The sequence below is a fragment of the Carassius gibelio genome, chromosome B22 (genome assembly GCF_023724105.1).
Source record: "Carassius gibelio isolate Cgi1373 ecotype wild population from Czech Republic chromosome B22, carGib1.2-hapl.c, whole genome shotgun sequence".
NCBI lineage: Eukaryota > Metazoa > Chordata > Actinopteri > Cypriniformes > Cyprinidae > Carassius > Carassius gibelio.
This window is the reverse complement of record NC_068417.1, coordinates 44,210,130-44,227,597: the sequence shown is the minus strand read 5'-3', so window position 1 is coordinate 44,227,597 and position 17,468 is coordinate 44,210,130. Positions and strand designations below refer to the sequence as shown.

The 17,468-nt window shown below is 37.6% G+C and overlaps 8 non-coding genes across 8 annotated transcripts; all 8 read right to left on the bottom strand.

The window, feature by feature from the left end:
• Positions 1-11: 11 nt before the first annotated feature.
• On the bottom strand, positions 12-130 carry LOC128005565 (5S ribosomal RNA). Its single transcript, XR_008178206.1, has one exon. It is a non-coding gene; the product is annotated as a 5S ribosomal RNA (ribosomal RNA).
• A 221-nt stretch (positions 131-351) lies between these two features.
• LOC127994549 (5S ribosomal RNA) lies at positions 352-470 on the bottom strand. Its single transcript, XR_008167532.1, has one exon. It is a non-coding gene; the product is annotated as a 5S ribosomal RNA (ribosomal RNA).
• A 7,908-nt stretch (positions 471-8,378) lies between these two features.
• LOC127996868 (5S ribosomal RNA) lies at positions 8,379-8,497 on the bottom strand. Its single transcript, XR_008169753.1, has one exon. It is a non-coding gene; the product is annotated as a 5S ribosomal RNA (ribosomal RNA).
• A 368-nt stretch (positions 8,498-8,865) lies between these two features.
• LOC128004800 (5S ribosomal RNA) lies at positions 8,866-8,984 on the bottom strand. The gene has a single exon (XR_008177476.1). It is a non-coding gene; the product is annotated as a 5S ribosomal RNA (ribosomal RNA).
• Positions 8,985-9,205: 221 nt separating this feature from the next.
• LOC128003244 (5S ribosomal RNA) lies at positions 9,206-9,324 on the bottom strand. Its single transcript, XR_008175970.1, has one exon. It is a non-coding gene; the product is annotated as a 5S ribosomal RNA (ribosomal RNA).
• Positions 9,325-9,955: 631 nt separating this feature from the next.
• LOC127996867 (5S ribosomal RNA) lies at positions 9,956-10,074 on the bottom strand. Its single transcript, XR_008169752.1, has one exon. It is a non-coding gene; the product is annotated as a 5S ribosomal RNA (ribosomal RNA).
• Positions 10,075-10,295: 221 nt separating this feature from the next.
• Positions 10,296-10,414, bottom strand: LOC127997974 (5S ribosomal RNA). Its single transcript, XR_008170828.1, has one exon. It is a non-coding gene; the product is annotated as a 5S ribosomal RNA (ribosomal RNA).
• A 503-nt stretch (positions 10,415-10,917) lies between these two features.
• On the bottom strand, positions 10,918-11,036 carry LOC128005151 (5S ribosomal RNA). The gene has a single exon (XR_008177812.1). It is a non-coding gene; the product is annotated as a 5S ribosomal RNA (ribosomal RNA).
• Between the last annotated feature and the right edge of the window lie 6,432 nt (positions 11,037-17,468).

Below are 17,468 nucleotides of genomic sequence, written 5' to 3'. Positions count from 1 at the left end.
AATGTCCAAAAAGCTTACAGCACCTGGTATACCCAGGCGGGCTACCATCCAAGTACTAACCAGGCCCAAACCTGCTTAGCTTCCGAGATCAGACGAGATCGGGTATAGCCAGGATGGTATAGCCGTAAGCGAAGTTTGCTGCAAAGAGAGGGCTATTTAAAGACCAGCCAATCTTATCGCCAGTACATTATATAAGTAGGAAAGAAAACACAAAAGCTTAAAGCACCTGGTATTCCTAGGCAGTCTCTCATAAAAGTACTAACCAGACCTAAACCTGCTAAGATTCAGAGATCGAGCATTGACTCTATTTTTTGGCAAAATTATTATAAACTAAGTGAAAAATGTCCAAAAAGCTTACAGCACCAGGTATTCCCAGGCGGTCTCCCATCCAAGTACTAACCAGGCCCAAACCTGCTTAGCTTCCGAGATCAGACGAGATCGGGCATAGCCAGGTTGGTATGGCCGTAAACGAAGTCTGCTGCAAAGTCTGCTGCAAAGAGAGGGCTATTTAAAGACCAGCCAATCTTATTGCCAGTACATTGTATAAGTAGGAAAGAAAACCCAAAAGCTTAAAGCACCTGGTATTCCTAGGCAGTCTCTCATCAAAGTACTAACCAGACCTAAACCTGCAAATATTCAGAGATCGGGCATTGACTTTTTTTTGGCAAAATTATTATATACTAAGTGAAAAATGTCCAAAAAGCTTACAGCACCTGGTATTCAATCAATCAATCACCTTTATTTATATAGTGCTTTAAACAAAATACATTGCGTCAAAGCACTGAACAACATTCATTAGGAAAACAGTGTCTCAATAATGCAAAATTATAATTAAAGGCAGTATATTCCCAGGCAGTCTCCCATCCATGTACTAAACAGGCCCAAACCTGCTAATATTCAGAGATCAGGCACTGACTCTATTTTTTGGCAAAATTATTATATACTAAGTGAAAAATGTCCAAAAAGCTTACAGCACCTGGTATTCCCAGGCGGTCTCCCATCCAAGTACTAACCAGGCCCAAACCTGCTTAGCTTCCGAGATCAGACGAGATCGGACATAGCCTTTTATTTTATTTTTTTTTTTTTTATTGAAATTCACAAACTTACAGTTCAATTTCAATTGTTCACATTAAACAACATAAACATTTCTTTTTTTTTTTTTTTTTTTTTTTTTTTTTTTTTTACCTTCAGAACATAATTTTTACCAGTTATACAAAACCTCTTTTCTCTCTCCTTCTTTTATGAATTTGTTTCCAGTTACAAAGAATTCCTTCACATCATCTCCCCCATATTTATAGCACATTTCAATATCTCTTGTCATTATTGCTTTGAACAAATCTTTTATTTTGACTTTTCTCCCTTCAAAGTGTGCATAATTCCGTCTAAGTACAACAGCTAATCTGGCGTGGCTTAGAACATAATTGATAAACCAAAAGTCTATTGCTGTCGTCTTCTGAAACACTCCAAATAAAAATATTTTTCCCCATCCCTCCTCCAAATTCACATCCTCAAAACAATTATTTTTGAATAGACATTTTAAGAAAACAAAAAAATCTTTTAATTCATCACATTGCAAAAAATAATGCAAAAAAGTCTCATGTTCCTTGTTACATACATCACACATCACATTATTAGCATTATTTATTTTGTTTAGTACTACATTTGTATAGATTCTATTGTGTCTTATTAAGAAGTCATTATTTTCACATTCTATAGTATTGTATTTTATGTCCATATTTGACCATATTTTCTTTACATCCAAGTCTTCAAACACCCTACTCCATACTTTTTCAGATGCTGGCACTTTTATTTGATCCATTATAAACAGGTCATAGACTTTCTTTACGCTAATGCTTTTTATATTATATTTTTCCCCGTCTTTCATTATGTACATCTCAGGCAAATCCTGTTGTTTTTTCTTTACACAACTTTTTTCTATAACATTCACCCATTTCGATGGTAGACTTGCTTTAATTCTTTCATATATATTTTCCACCTTTACTCTGCTCTCCATGCCATCCAACTCACACACTGAGTCATATATACAGTTATTTCTAAGAAAACCTGGAATAACTTCATATATAATATCTTTCACTTGCCTTATTCCGGCTTCTAAGAATTTGGGCTCATACAATGTTTTATTGTTGTGTTTAAATTTATCATTTAAAAACAATGGCAAATTTATAAATGTGTGCACCTCTGTGCAATCATATTCTACTTTTGGCAGGAATTGCCTCCATGCCTCCATCACCTCCCTGTATATGTCTGGCATTCCCACAGTCATTGACTGCTTAAAGCCCATATACCACCCATACTCTCCCATTCTTCCAACATCATCAATATATTTCTTTAAAAATTCTCTCCAACCAAACTCCCATCTTCCTTCCATATATTTTTTAACAGTTTTTATTCTTATTGCCAACTTTTTTGTTTCTAAATCAATCAGCTTTAGTCCACCTTCCTGTTTCCTCGCCACTAATGTTTTTTGTGCAATTTTCACTCCCTTCCCTTCCCATATAAAATCATGTACAATTTTATTTAACTCATTCATCACCCACTCAGGCATTTCAATTACACTCATTACATATACACATACCGACAGCATAAGATTATTAACCACAATTATTTTCCCTTTTATCCTTAATTTTCTTCCTTTCCATGCAATACAAACTGTTCTTATCTTATTTATCACTCCAGCCCATGTTATATCCCTTGCCTCCTTTGAATTTACCCCTAAATATACACCCAACACTTTCATGTACTTTTCCTCAACCCTCACACCTACATCAGATCTTTCTACTTCTCCTATATACATTATTTCAGATTTTTCTCTATTTATTTTCGCCCCTGATGCCTTTCCATATTTTTCCACCAACTCTAAAACCTTTCCCACACTGCTTATTTCCTTTACTGTCACTGTTGTGTCATCGGCATACTGGTTAATTATACACTTCCCTCCATATGGCAACTCAATTCCTCTTATTCTCTTGTCTCTCTTAATTAATGATGCCAAAGGTTCAACAGAAAGGGCGTATAACAAAGCGGATAGCGGGCAGCCTTGCCGCACTGACCTTCCCACATCAAATGTATCTGTCAATATTCCGTTCACCTTTACACTTCCATACAATCTCCTCACCCATCCTACCATTCTCTCCCCAAAACCAAACTTTTCCAAGACCTTAAATAAAAACTTGTGTTCGACCCTATCAAAGGCCTTGTTCCAGTCTATCCCCAAAACTATCCCACCCTTCCCATCCCTCTTCATATACTCAATCACATCTCTGATTGTTCCAATTGTATCTGCTATATCTCTTCCAGGAATGCTGTAGCTTTGTGTTGGCTGAATGATATCTCCGATTACTCTTTTCATCCTGTTTGCCAAAACTTTGGTGAGTATTTTGTAGTCTGTGTTTAACAAGTTAATCGGCCTATAATTTTCTAAATCTAATTTATTCCCCTTCTTAAAAACTAGTGTTATCACTCCCTCTACCATTTTACTCTGTATTATTTCTGTTCTCTCCATTCCTTTATATACTTCCACTAAAATTGGTGCTACATCATTTTTATATAATTTGTACCATTCTGTCCCTATCCCATCACTTCCTGGGCTTTTCCCACTTCTTAAACCTTCTATTGCAGCTATAACCTCTTCTTCCTCTATCTCTCTATCACACCATCCCTTTTCTTCTTCCCCTAGCTCCCTCTCTACACACTTCAATACGTCCTCTATACTTGCCTCATCCACACATCCTCTCATATACAACTCACCATAAAACTCTTGCACCCTCTCCAATATATCTACATAGTCTGTTATTATCTCTCTCTTTTTTGAATATATTTCATGGATATATGTCTTACCTTGCCTTCTTTTTTCTAAACCCAGGAAATACCCTGTGCACTTTTCTCCTTCCAGTGCATATTTCGCCTTACTCCTTAAAATTGCTCCTTTGCATTTTTCTTTCTCATATCTCTCTAACCTCATATTTGCTTCTATATACTTTTCCATGCAATATCCTTCTTCATCATCTACTCTGCTGAGTTCTATCCTCACTTGCTCTCTAAGCTCCCTTTCCTCTTTCATCATCCTCTCTTTTCTTTTCTTACTATACCTTATGCTTAAAGCTTTAATTTTATTTTTTACCTCCTCCCATCTCTTACCAATGTCATTATTAAATTCATCTTCCTCCAAGCATTCCTCCAACCACTGATTTTCCTGAAGTAGTAACACTTTCATCTGTTGTTTATACTCCTCTTCTTCAATATACACTGCATTTAGTATCCACATCCCTCCACCCACCTCTCTCCTTCCGACTTTGATCCTAAACCTAACCCCATCATGATCACTAAAGTTATTCTGCTGATGTCTTATTTCATCAATGTAACTTATGGTATCTCCCTGCACTATCACTAAATCAATCCTACTCTGCTTTAATATCCCTTCTCTCATCTGCCTCCTTGTGAACTCTCTCTTCTCCGGATTCTCATGTCTCCATACATCAAGTAATCCCTTATCCCTCATTACTTCCATTAACATTAATCTTGATTTTTCCCACCTGAAACTCCCTCCTTTCCCAACATCCAATCTACTACATATAATGTTAAAGTCGCCTACTATTATGCACCTTCCAACAATTAGATCCCTTAGCTCCTCAATACAACATCTCTTATCATTTTCCACGTTGGGAACATATATATTAATTAATCTGAATTCAATACCTCTGAATTTAAATTCTATAACTAAAATTCTCCCTATCTGATCTCTGTACACCTGCCTTACATTTTCAATCCTATCTTTTTTAATCATTATCGCTACACCCCTTGCATTTTTTGCACCATTATTAAAGTACAGTATTGTTCAAAATAATAGCAGTACAATGTGACTAACCAGAATAATCAAGGTTTTTCGTATATTTTTTTATTGCTACGTGGCAAACAAGTTACCAGTAGGTTCAGTAGATTCTCAGAAAACAAATGAGACCCAGCATTCATGATATGCACGCTCTTAAGGCTGTGCAATTGGGCAATTAGTTGAATTAGTTGAAAGGGGTGTGTTCAAAAAAATAGCAGTGTGGCATTCAATCACTGAGGTCATCAATTTTGTGAAGAAACAGGTGTGAATCAGGTGGCCCCTATTTAAGGATGAAGCCAACACTTGTTGAACATGCATTTGAAAGCTGAGGAAAATGGGTCGTTCAAGACATTGTTCAGAAGAACAGCGTACTTTGATTAAAAAGTTGATTAGAGAGGGGAAAACCTATAAAGAGGTGCAAAAAATGATAGGCTGTTCAGCTAAAATGATCTCCAATGCCTTAAAATGGAGAGCAAAACCAGAGAGACGTGGAAGAAAACGGAAGACAACCATCAAAATGGATAGAAGAATAACCAGAATGGCAAAGGCTCAGCCAATGATCACCTCCAGGATGATCAAAGACAGTCTGGAGTTACCTGTAAGTACTGTGACAGTTAGAAGACGTCTGTGTGAAGCTAATCTATTTTCAAGAATCCCCGCAAAGTCCCTCTGTTAAAAAAAAGGCATGTGCAGAAGAGGTTACAATTTGCCAAAGAACACATCAACTGGCCTAAAGAGAAATGGAGGAACATTTTGTGGACTGATGAGAGTAAAATTGTTCTTTTTGGGTCCAAGGGCCACAGGCAGTTTGTGAGACGACCCCCAAACTCTGAATTCAAGCCACAGTACACAGTGAAGAAAGTGAAGCATGGAGGTGCAAGCATCATGATATGGGCATGTTTCTCCTACTATGGTGTTGGGCCTATTTATCGCATACCAGGGATCATGGATCAGTTTGCATATGTTAAAATACTTGAAGAGGTCATGTTGCCCTATGCTGAAGAGGACATGCCCTTGAAATGGTTGTTTCAACAAGACAATGACCCAAAACACACTAGTAAACGGGCAAAGTCTTGGTTCCAAACCAACAAAATTAATGTTATGGAGTGGCCAGCCCAATCTCCAGACCTTAATCCAATTGAGAACTTGTGGGGTGATATCAAAAATGCTGTTTCTGAAGCAAAACCAAGAAATGTGAATGAATTGTGGAATGTTGTTAAAGAATCATGGAGTGGAATAACAGCTGAGAGGTGCCACAAGTTGGTTGACTCCATGCCACACAGATGTCAAGCAGTTTTAAAAAACTGTGGTCATACAACTAAATATTAGTTTAGTGATTCACAGGATTGCTAAATCCCAGAAAAAAAAAATGTTTGTACAAAATAGTTTTGAGTTTGTACAGTCAAAGGTAGACACTGCTATTTTTTTGAACACACCCCTTTCAACTAATTGCCCAAATGCACAGCCTTAAGAGCCTGCATATCATGAATGCTGGGTCTTGTTTGTTTTCTGACAATCTACTGAACCTACTGGTAACTTGTTTGCCACGTAGCAATAAAAAATATACTAAAAACCTTGATTATTCTGGTTAGTCACATTGTACTGCTATTATTTTGAACAAGACTGTATATATCTCTCTTCCATAAATCCTTTACTTCTCTCACTTTTTCATCATCCCAATTTGTTTCTTGAATACAAATTATATCACTCCTATACGTAAATTTTAATTCCTTCAACTTGTTAATATTCCTTAACCCATTTGCATTTACTGAAGTTACAGAAACCATGCCAGCAAACCAAAGAAAAAATTATATATATATATATATTTCTTTTTTAACCCAAAACATATAATGCCCTTATAGAATTCATGTACCAGAGCATTGTTCTTTTATCAGTTCAATTCTGTCCTTATCTCTCTCCGCCTTTCTTTTGACAGTCAGTTTTTGTAGTGTTGTCTGCATTCGTTGAGGAATCTTACTTTCTTTCCTTTGAGGTACTGCTTGTTGCTCTACTTTTTTCTCTTGTTTAGTTCCCAGTAGCTTTACATCCTCTTCATACTCTTCCTCCTCTTCGTCTTGTTCATCTTGCTTCTCCTCCTCTTCTTCCTCCTCCTCCCTCCTTTCTCCATCATCGGCCTCCTCACCAGCTGTTCCAGCTCTCTGTCCCCTTACAGCTCCATCCTGTCCATTACCACTTTCTCCTCCATATTTTGTAACCTCCATGTCATCCTCGCTCACTGTGCTTTGCTTCTCTGTTTGATCGTCTTCCCTCCTCTCATCGTCTTCACTTTGCTCACCCTCCTCCTCTATTACTCTCTCTGTTTGCTCTCCACACTCCCTTGCATAGTGGCCTACCTTGCCACATGAAAAACATTTAAACTCTGGGCATTCTCGAAATAAATGTCCTGTTTTAATGCACAACCTGCATACACGCACCTGCCTGTCGTGTATGACACGAAAGTACTCTGTGCCTCTTAATGTTTCAAACCTGGTTGAATATGGGAGTGAGCGAACTTCATCAGTGAACCGGACTTTTAAAAATCTCGTTCCATCTAAAATATCAGTTCCTGGCCATACCCGGCGCTTAATGGCGGACAGTGGTTTAACTTCCCATTCTTCCAGCTTTGCAAAAATCTTCTGATCTTCCAAATAAACCGGCAGGTTAATAAATGACACTACCATTTCATTGTTCACAATGTCTCTGGCGTGCACCATTGCTCCTTTTACTCTAACACCGTCCATCAGTTTACTCTTTGCCATATCATCCTTCATTGTAAGTTCGTATGACCTTTCTCCTCTCACTCTGCATCCCACCACTTCTCCACACTCCTTCTTTACACCTCTTAATAAGTCCATCATAGAGATTTTTTCTGTTCCTGCCACTTCAACTTCCACAGTCAACTCTTTGGAATATTTCTCATGGTGTTCTCCACATACCTCTTTTCTGATATTCCTCCTTTCCTCGCTTGCATTCATGGAAGATTGATGTCCTTTTCCGCTGTCATTATCCATGCTTTGTCCATTGATTGCTTGTCCGTCTTTCATTTTGAGTTCTTTGTTTGCTGCCATGCTTTCTATTTCCATCACAGAAATAAAACTGTATTTGATGGTCCCCCAAACAGCAAAGGCTGCTGGGGGAACACTTTAGACACAAAGTAAACTTTAACTTTTGAAAACAAAGGTTATTTCAAAAATAAAAACGAATTTAAATACTGTTTTAGATGTAAAGATTCTCTGTTTGCTCTTTCAGCTACTCACTTCCTGGACTGTACCACTATCGGGCATAGCCAGGTTCGTATGGCCGTAAGCGAAGACTGCTGCAAAGAGAGGGCTATTTAAAGACCAGCCAATCTAATCGCCAGTACATTATATAAGTAGGAAAGAAAACCCAAAAGTTTAAAGCACCTGGTATTCCTAGGCAGTCTCTCATCAAAGTGCTAACCAGACCTAAACCTGCTAAGATTCAGAGATCAGGCATTGACTCTATTTTTTGGCAAAATTATTATATACTAAGTGAAAAATGTCCAAAAAGCTTACAGCACCTGGTATTCCCAGGCGGTCTCCCATCCAAGTACTAACCAGGCCCAAACCTGCTTAGCTTCCGAGATCAGACGAGATCGGACATAGCCAGGTTGGTATGGCCGTAAGCGAAGTCTGCTGCAAAGAGAGGGCTATTTAAAGACCAGCCAATCTTATCGCCAGTAGATTATATAAGTAGGAAAGAAAACCCAAAAGCTTAAAGCACCTGGTATTCCTAGGCAGTCTCTCATAGAAGTACTAACCAGACCTAAACCTGCTAAGATTCAGAGATCGGGCATTGACTCTTTTTTTTTTTTTTTTTAATGAATGATTATTATATAATTCGTGAAATTTTCCAAAAAGATTAAAGCACCTGGTATTCCTAGGCAGTCTCCCATGCATGTACTAACCAGGCCCAAACCTGCTAATATTCAGAGATCGGGCATTGACTCTATTTTTTGGCAAAATTATTATATACTAAGTGAAAAATGTCCAAAAAGCTTAAAGCACCTGGTATACCCAGGCGGGCTCCCATCCAAGTACTAACCAGGCCCAAACCTGCTTAGCTTCCGAGATCAGACGAGATCGGGTATAGCCAGGTTGGTATGGCCGTAAGCGAAGTTTGCTGCAAAGAGAGGGATATTTAAAGACCAGCCAATCTTATCGCCAGTACATTATATAAGTAGGAAAGAAAACACAAAAGCTTAAAGCACCTGGTATTCCTAGGCAGTCTCTCATCAAAGTACTAACCAGACCTAAACCTGCTAAGATTCAGAGATCGGGCATTGACTCTATTTTTTGGCAAAATTATTATATACTAAGTGAAAAATGTCCAAAAAGCTTACAGCACCTGGTATTCCCAGGCGGTCTCCCATCCAAGTACTAACCAGGCCCAAACCTGCTTAGCTTCCGAGACCAGACGAGATCGGGCATAGCCAGGTTGGTATGGCCGGAAGCGAAGTCTGCTGCAAAGAGAGGGCTATTTAAAGACCAGCCAATCTTATCGCCAGTACATTATATAAGTAGGAATGAAAACCCAAAAGCTTAAAGCACCTGGTATTCCTAGGCAGTCTCTCATCAAAGTACTAACCAGACCTAAACCTGCTAAGATTCAGAGATCGGGCATTGACTCTTTTTTTTTTTTTTTAATGAAAGATTATTATATAATTCGTGAAATTTTCCAAAAAGATTAAAGCACCTGGTATTCCCAGGCTGTCTCCCATCCATGTACTAACCAGGCCCAAACCTGCAAATATTCAGAGATCGGGCATTGACTTTTTTTTGGCAAAATTATTATATACTAAGTGAAAAATGTCCAAAAAGCTTACAGCACCTGGTATTCAATCAATCAATCAATCACCTTTATTTATATAGTGCTTTAAACAAAATACATTGCGTCAAAGCACTGAACAACATTCATTAGGAAAACAGTGTCTCAATAATGCAAAATTATAATTAAAGGCAGTATATTCCCAGGCAGTCTCCCATCCATGTACTAAACAGGCCCAAACCTGCTAATATTCAGAGATCAGGCACTGACTCTATTTTTTGGCAAAATTATTATATACTAAGTGAAAAATGTCCAAAAAGCTTACAGCACCTGGTATTCCCAGGCGGTCTCCCATCCAAGTACTAACCAGGCCCAAACCTGCTTAGCTTCCGAGATCAGACGAGATCGGACATAGCCAGGTTGGTATGGCCGTAAGCGAAGTCTGCTGCAAAGAGAGGGCTATTTAAAGACCAGCCAATCTTATCGCCAGTACATTATATAAGTAGGAAAGAAAACCCAAAAGCTTAAAGCACCTGGTATTCCTAGGCAGTCTCTCATAAAAGTACTAACCAGACCTAAACCTGCTAAGATTCAGAGATCGGGCATTGACTCTATTTTTTGGCAAAATTATTAAAAACTAAGAGAAAAATGTCCAAAAAGCTTACAGCACCTGGTATTCCCAGGCGGTCTCCCATCCAAGTACTAACCAGGCCCAAACCTGCTTAGCTTCAGAGATCAGACGAGATCAGGCATAGCCAGGTTGGTATGGCCGTAAGCGAAGACTGCTGCAAAGAGAGGGCTATTTAAAGACCAGCCAATCTAATCGCCAGTACATTATATAAGTAGGAAAGAAAACCCAAAAGCTAAAAGCACCTGGTATTCCTAGGCAGTCTCTCATCAAAGTACTAACCAGACCTAAACCTGCTAAGATTCAGAGATCGGGTATTGAATCTTTTTTTTTTTTTTTTAATGAAAGATTATTATATAATTCGTGAAATTTTCCAAAAAGATTAAAGCACCTGGTATTCCCAGGCAGTCTCCCATCCATGTACTAAGCAGGCCCAAACCTGCTGATATTCAGAGATCAGGCATTGGCTCTATTTTTTGGCAAAATTATTATATACTAAGTGAAAAATGTCCAAAAAGCTTACAGCACCTGGTATTCCCAGGCGGTCTCCCATCCAAGTACTAACCAGGCCCAAACCTGCTAATATTCAGAGATTGGCATTGACTCTATTTTTTGGCAAAATTATTATATACGAAGTGAAAAATTTCCAAAAAGCTTACAGCACCTGGTATTCCCAGGCGGTCTCCCATCCAAGTACTAACCAGGCCCAAACCTGCGTAGCTTCCGAAATCAGACGAGATCGGGCATAGCCAGGATGGTATGGCCGTAAGCGAAGTCTGCTGCAAAGAGAGGGCTATTTAAAGACCAGCCAATCTTATCGCCAGTACATTATATAAGTAGGAATGAAAACCCAAAAGCTTAAAGCACCTGGTATTCCTAGGCAGTCTCTCATCAAAGTACTAACCAGACCTAAACCTGCTAAGATTCAGAGATCGGGCATTGACTCTTTTTTTTTTTTTATGAAAGATTATTATATAATTCGTGAAATTTTCCAAAAAGATTAAAACACCTGGTATTCCCAGGCAGTCTCCCATCCATGTACTAAGCAGGCCCAAACCTGCTAATATTCAGAGATCAGGCATTGACTCTATTTTTTGGCAAAATTATTATATACTAAGTGAAAAAAGTCCAAAAAGCTTACAGCACCTGGTATTCCCAGGCGGTCTCCCATCCAAGTACTAACCAGGCCCAAACCTGCTTAGCTTCCGAGATCAGACGAGATCGGGCATAGCCTTTTTTTTTTTTTTTTTTTTTTTTTTATTGAAGAAATTTATCAATTCAAACATACATATCAATTATTCACATACAAAAAAACATAAGATTCTTTCTTTGACATACAAAACTCCTAATTTGAATTGACAGACATCTTACATACATTTAAAAAGAAGTCATTAAATATTTTAATCTTTTAAAAATGACAATTCAATCCCCAGCTCTTTGAAAACCTTTAACACCTCCTGAGTAAAAATATTATAAAAGACATCAATCGATTCCTCCAACTTAAAATAATAAAACAGACATTCAACATAATTTTCAACTTTTCTCCTGAACACATTCCATACATCAATTAAAACATTTTCCTTTTTCACCACCACTCTTCTTTCCCAAATCGCACTTTTCATCAGCATCACAAGTAAATTTATCAGCTTCTCATGTTTACATTTCTCATTAATGCCCAACATTAACACCTTTTCCCACTCAAAGTTCCCATTTCCCTCTCCTCTCAAACTTAAAATCATGCTTTTACACCTCTCATTAAAATCTTTCAGCTTATCACAATATAAAAACAAGTGTAAAAACCCTTCATCAGCATCTTGGCAAACTTTACATATTGCACTTTCCTCCATCCCAATTTTGCTTAAAATTACGTCTGTGAACACTGCTTTGTTTCTGATAAAATATTCCATATTCTCCAGTTTAGTCTGTACAATTTTCCCCTTTATATTCCCCCATATTTTTTCTTCTGTTACATCATTGAACATCTGTAGCCAATATTCATTTACAACAGGTTTCTTGAAAACCACATCTCTAAAAAAACAATAAAACATTTTCACTTTACATTCTTTAAAAGCACACAATTTCCCCCCCCCCCCCAGATTTACATACACATCTTTTCCTTGATCTTCTTCTTCCATATTTTCAATTCTCTTTATCCATTCTTTAGGTATAGCATTCTTAATTAAATCATATTTGTTTGTAATCTCTTGTCTGGTATAATCCTCCTTTGCCTCCTCCATCACATCCACAATGTATTGAACTGGTGAAAACCCCTCTTTGAATTCATATAAAGCATCTCTGACTTTCATGATTCCCACATCCCACCACTTCTTAAAAAAAAACCTGCTTCCCTTGATTTAAAATGCAGTTATTTAAGAATAAAGGCTGATTTAAAATGTTCTCTCTACCTTGTGGCTTAAAATGCACATTATCTAAAAATTTTCCCCATGCTCCCATCAGTTCTCTATAAAATTCTGGCATCCCCTCCGTCATCCAATTTTTTGTTTTCATCCATAAAATGTTGTCCCCCAGATTAAAATGACTACACTTGTTGAAAAAATGCCCCATTGTTCTTTTCCATGCTGCTTTATTTCCTTCGTCTAGATATTTGCTTATGATTTTCACCCTTAAACTGTTCTTTCTTTGCTCCACGTCCATTAGCCCTAGCCCCCACTTCCCCATTGCTCCTATTAAAGTGTTATATGCAATTCTCGGTGGCTTTCCTTCCCATAAAAAATCTAAAAAACATTTTTTCAGCCTTTTTTCTGTCCACAACGGCATTGAAGACACATATAAAATATGCCATAACTTAGAAACCATTAAAACATTCAAAATTAAAACCCTCCCCTTCAAAGTTAAGGACATTAATCTCCAAAAATTCAACCTTCTCTCGATCCCTCCAAACATCTCCTCCCACATAATTCCTTCTGCTTTGGTTTCATCCCTCCCCATTAAAACACCTAAAATCTTTATTTCATTCATTTCCTTAAAATTAAAGTGCCCAGTTAAAACCTCACTTCGCCCAAATCTCATGTATACCGTTTTATCCTCATTCACTTTAGCCCCAGATCCCCTGCAAAATGATTGTACTATTTTCATCGCTTCCCTTACACTCAACAAATCTTGCAGCAATAGCGTAGTATCATCAGCGTATTGAAATATTTTATTCTCTCCTCCCTCTATGCCTATTCCTTTTATTCTCCCTTCCTGTTCTACCATTAACCTAAGTGGTTCCGCAACTAAAGCATATAAAAGTGCCGACAACGGGCAGCCCTGTCTAATTGATCTTGTTAATTTAAAACACTCTGTTAAAAACCCATTACATTTAACTCTCGTTACAGCATCTTTATATAAAATCTTAACCCATTTAATAAAATTCCGTCCAAAACCAAAAGTATTCAAAACCCCAAATAAAAAATCATGCTCTACCCTGTCAAAAGCCTTCTCAAAGTCCAAACTGATTATAAAACCATCTTTCTTCTTTTCATTAATATATCTTATGGTATCTTTCATGCTCATTGTTGTATCTGCAATGTCTCTTCCTTTAATACTGTAAGCTTGGTTTGTTTGAATTATTGTGGGCATCACTTCTTTTAATCTGTTAGCTAAAATTTATGATAAAATCTTTAAATCTGTGTTAAGCATTGTTATAGGCCTATAATTCTTTAACTCCACTTTGTCTCCTTTCCTTTTATATATCAGCTTCATTAATCCCATTCCCATCCTTTCGTTCATCTCACCTTTCCTAAAAATCTCGTCAAATACTTCTTTTAAGATAGTTGTTAAAACATCTTTAAAAACAATGTAAAACTCACTCCCCAACCCATCTATCCCTGGACTTTTCCTCTTGTTTAACCCAATTATTGCTCTTTTTATTTCTTCTTCTCTTACTTCATCATCACACTCTTGTTTATCCACTTCTCCTACTCTGGCTTTTATTTGCTTCAGTAATTCCACTTTTTCTCCTTCTTTTACCCCCTCTGTACAGAATAAGTTCTCATAATATGATTTTATTTCCTCTAAAATGTCTGCATTTTCTTCTACTATTCTCCCATTTTTGCCCCTTATTTCTTTAATCATGACTGCTTTCCCTTTTCTTTTCTCTAGATCAAAGAAAAATTTTGTGCACTTCTCCCCCTCCACTGTATATTTTGCTTTGCTTCTTAATCTTGCAGCTTCATATTTCTCCTCTTCCATTTCCTTCAGTCTACCTTCTATTTCTTTTATTTTCTCTATGCTTTTTTCTGCCTTATCCAGTTCCTCATTTAAGTTTTGTCTTAGCTCTCTTTCCTTATTTTTCTTACATTTATTAATTAATTTGCAATATGTTATTGTAAACTTTTTTACCAGATATTTCACGTTCTCCCACCACATTCGCTTATCCTCACTATACATTTCATTTTCTTTTTCCTTTTCAATTATCTCCTTTATACTTAAAACATAATCTTCATTCTTTAAAACCTCTGTATTTAAAATCCAGACTCCCGGCCCTCTTTGCACTTTACTCCAGTCTACTTTAAAAAATAAAAACTTGTGATCACTAAAACTTCATACTTAATCTTTTTTTATAAAATTCTCCACATTTCTTGTACATAAAATAAAGTCTATTCTTGTTTCACACACAAACTGCCCCACTATTTGCCTCCTTGAAAATTCTTTTATCTTTTCATTTCTTTCTCTCCACACATCGATGATATCTTTTTCTCCCATTAATGCTTTTAATTCTTTTCTCCCCTTGTCATTTTTAAAAACCATTCCTTCTGCCATGTCTTGTTTACTAAAAACTGTGTTAAAATCCCCTACCATTATTATTTCCGTATACTTGTTTATGATATTTCTTAAAACATAAAAAAAATCTTTCTTTTCCTTATCCTCTGTTGGTGCATGTACATTGACTAAAATCAGTTCACGTCCTTCACAATTTACTTCAACCACCATACATTTCCCCATCTTATCTTTATACACTACCCTACTTGAATTAAAAACATCTAATATAAAATATCCCCTTCCCATTTCTTTTTATAGTCCTCCATCACACTCTCTTTCCATTTTGTTTCTTGTAAAACAATAACATCTTCGCCTTGGCATTTTTCCTTCACTTTTTCAAATTTACCCATGTCCATCAGTCCCCTTGCATTAAAAGTAACACAACTTAAAACCATTAAAAAGAAAAATAAATACATAACAAACATTACTTTCCATCTTCTCCCTCCAACCCACTTAACACTTCATATCTGTTTACAATTTTCACTCCGCCCATTGTCATTATCTTTTTTCTAGCATTTTCCACATTTGGTTTTACCTTTAATGTTCGCCTTCTTATTTGTCCTCTCTCCTCTCTGTCTTTTTCCATGTTATCCATCCTCGTTTCTTCTCCACTGTCCATTTCTTTGTTTTGATCATCCATTCTATGTCCATCTCCGTCCATGCCATCTAAAAGATTTTTAAAACTGTCCGATATTTCCATTTCCGTCCATTGGGTGTCCTGTTCTGTTGTATGCTCCTCGTCTACATCATTTACTTTTTCTCCTTCTTCCTCTCTGTTGCTCGCTCCTCCTTCTGTTTCTTCTTGTTGCAATCCGCCTTCCTCTTGTCCTTCATCAGTTTCTCTTTCCACCTCGCTGTTTCCTTCATGCACCTGTCCGTCCAACTGAAGTTCCATACCTCCTTCCTCTTTCCATCCAACATTCACATTTATTTAAAACGTCTTGACACCCTGGGCATCTGACAGCATTGCAATCTCTTGCAAAATGTCCCCTCTCCTCGCACTTCCGGCACTTAAAATCTGGGCAGTCTTTCAGCAGGTGTCCAGGGCTCATGCACAGCCTAGAGGTCTTCACCTGATGGCTGTGCATCACCCTAAAATACTGCTGCCCTTCTGCTGTTTCCAGCTTTGTGCTATATGGCAAAGATGCGACATCTTTGGGGAATCTCACTTTTAGGAACCTTGTTCCGTCTTCTATGTCAGTGCCCGGGTAACATCTTCTTTTTATCTGTGAAATGGGATTAACTCCCCATCCTTCCAATTTACCTATAATTTCTTTGTCATCAATATAGACGGGCAGGTGCATGAAGGAAACAACATAATCTCTGTTTTGCAAATTTTTTACCTCACATTTCACTCCTTTTATCATCAGTCCATCAATCAGTTTGTCACATGTTTCTTCTTTCTCCATTGTTAATTCATATTCTTTTCCTTGTCTTGGCCTTAGTGCCAGGATTTTCCCGTGTCCACATTGTTTTGATACAGCCTTGATGATATCCTCTGCTCTCACCTCGATCACATTCTCTACGTTCACAATCACTGTAGCCTCCTTTAGATATTTTCTCTCAAGAAATTTGTCCATCGTACCTTGGTTATTTCCATTCCCAGCTCGTAGTCGATTTCCCAGTCCAGTGACATTTACTGATCGTGTCTCTCCGCCAAATCCAGTATCGTTTGCCATGCGTCTCTCTCCAGCCAGTCCATTATCGTTTGCCATGCGTCTCTCTCCAGCCAATCCAGTGTCGTTTGCCATACGTCTCTCTCCAACCAGTCCAGTGTCGTTTGCCATACGTGTCTCTCCAGCCGGTCCTGTGTCGTGATCCATTAATCCGTCCATTTTAAGAGAAAAACAAAAAAACAAAAAACAAAGCAACCACCCTCCAGCCAGCAAAAAGCTGCTGTTAGGTGGTTTAAAACTGAAAAACACACACAAAAAAAAACTGAACTTAAGTCCAAAAACAACTTACAAACAAACACAAACTGAAAAAACAAAATGGAGGAGAGCCTTCCTCTCCCTACTGCAGCCAACACTTCCTGTAGCTCTCTAGCGCCCTCAGGTTGGTATGGCCATAAGCGAAGTCTGTTGCAAAGAGAGGGCTATTTAAAGACCAGCCAATCTTATCGCCAGTACATTATATAAGTAGGAAAGAAAGCCCAAAAGCTTAAAGCACCTGGTATTCCTAGGCAGTCTCTCATCAAAGTACTAACCAGACCTAAACCTGCTAAGATTCAGAGATCGGGCATTGACTCTTTTTTTTTTTTTTTTATGAAAGATTATTATATAATTCGTGAAATTTTCCAAAAGGATTAAAGCACCTGGTATTCCCAGGCTGTCTCCCATCCATGTACTAACCAGGCCCAAACCTGCAAATATTCAGAGATCGGGCATTGACTTTTTTTTGGCAAAATTATTATATACTAAGTGAAAAATGTCCAAAAAG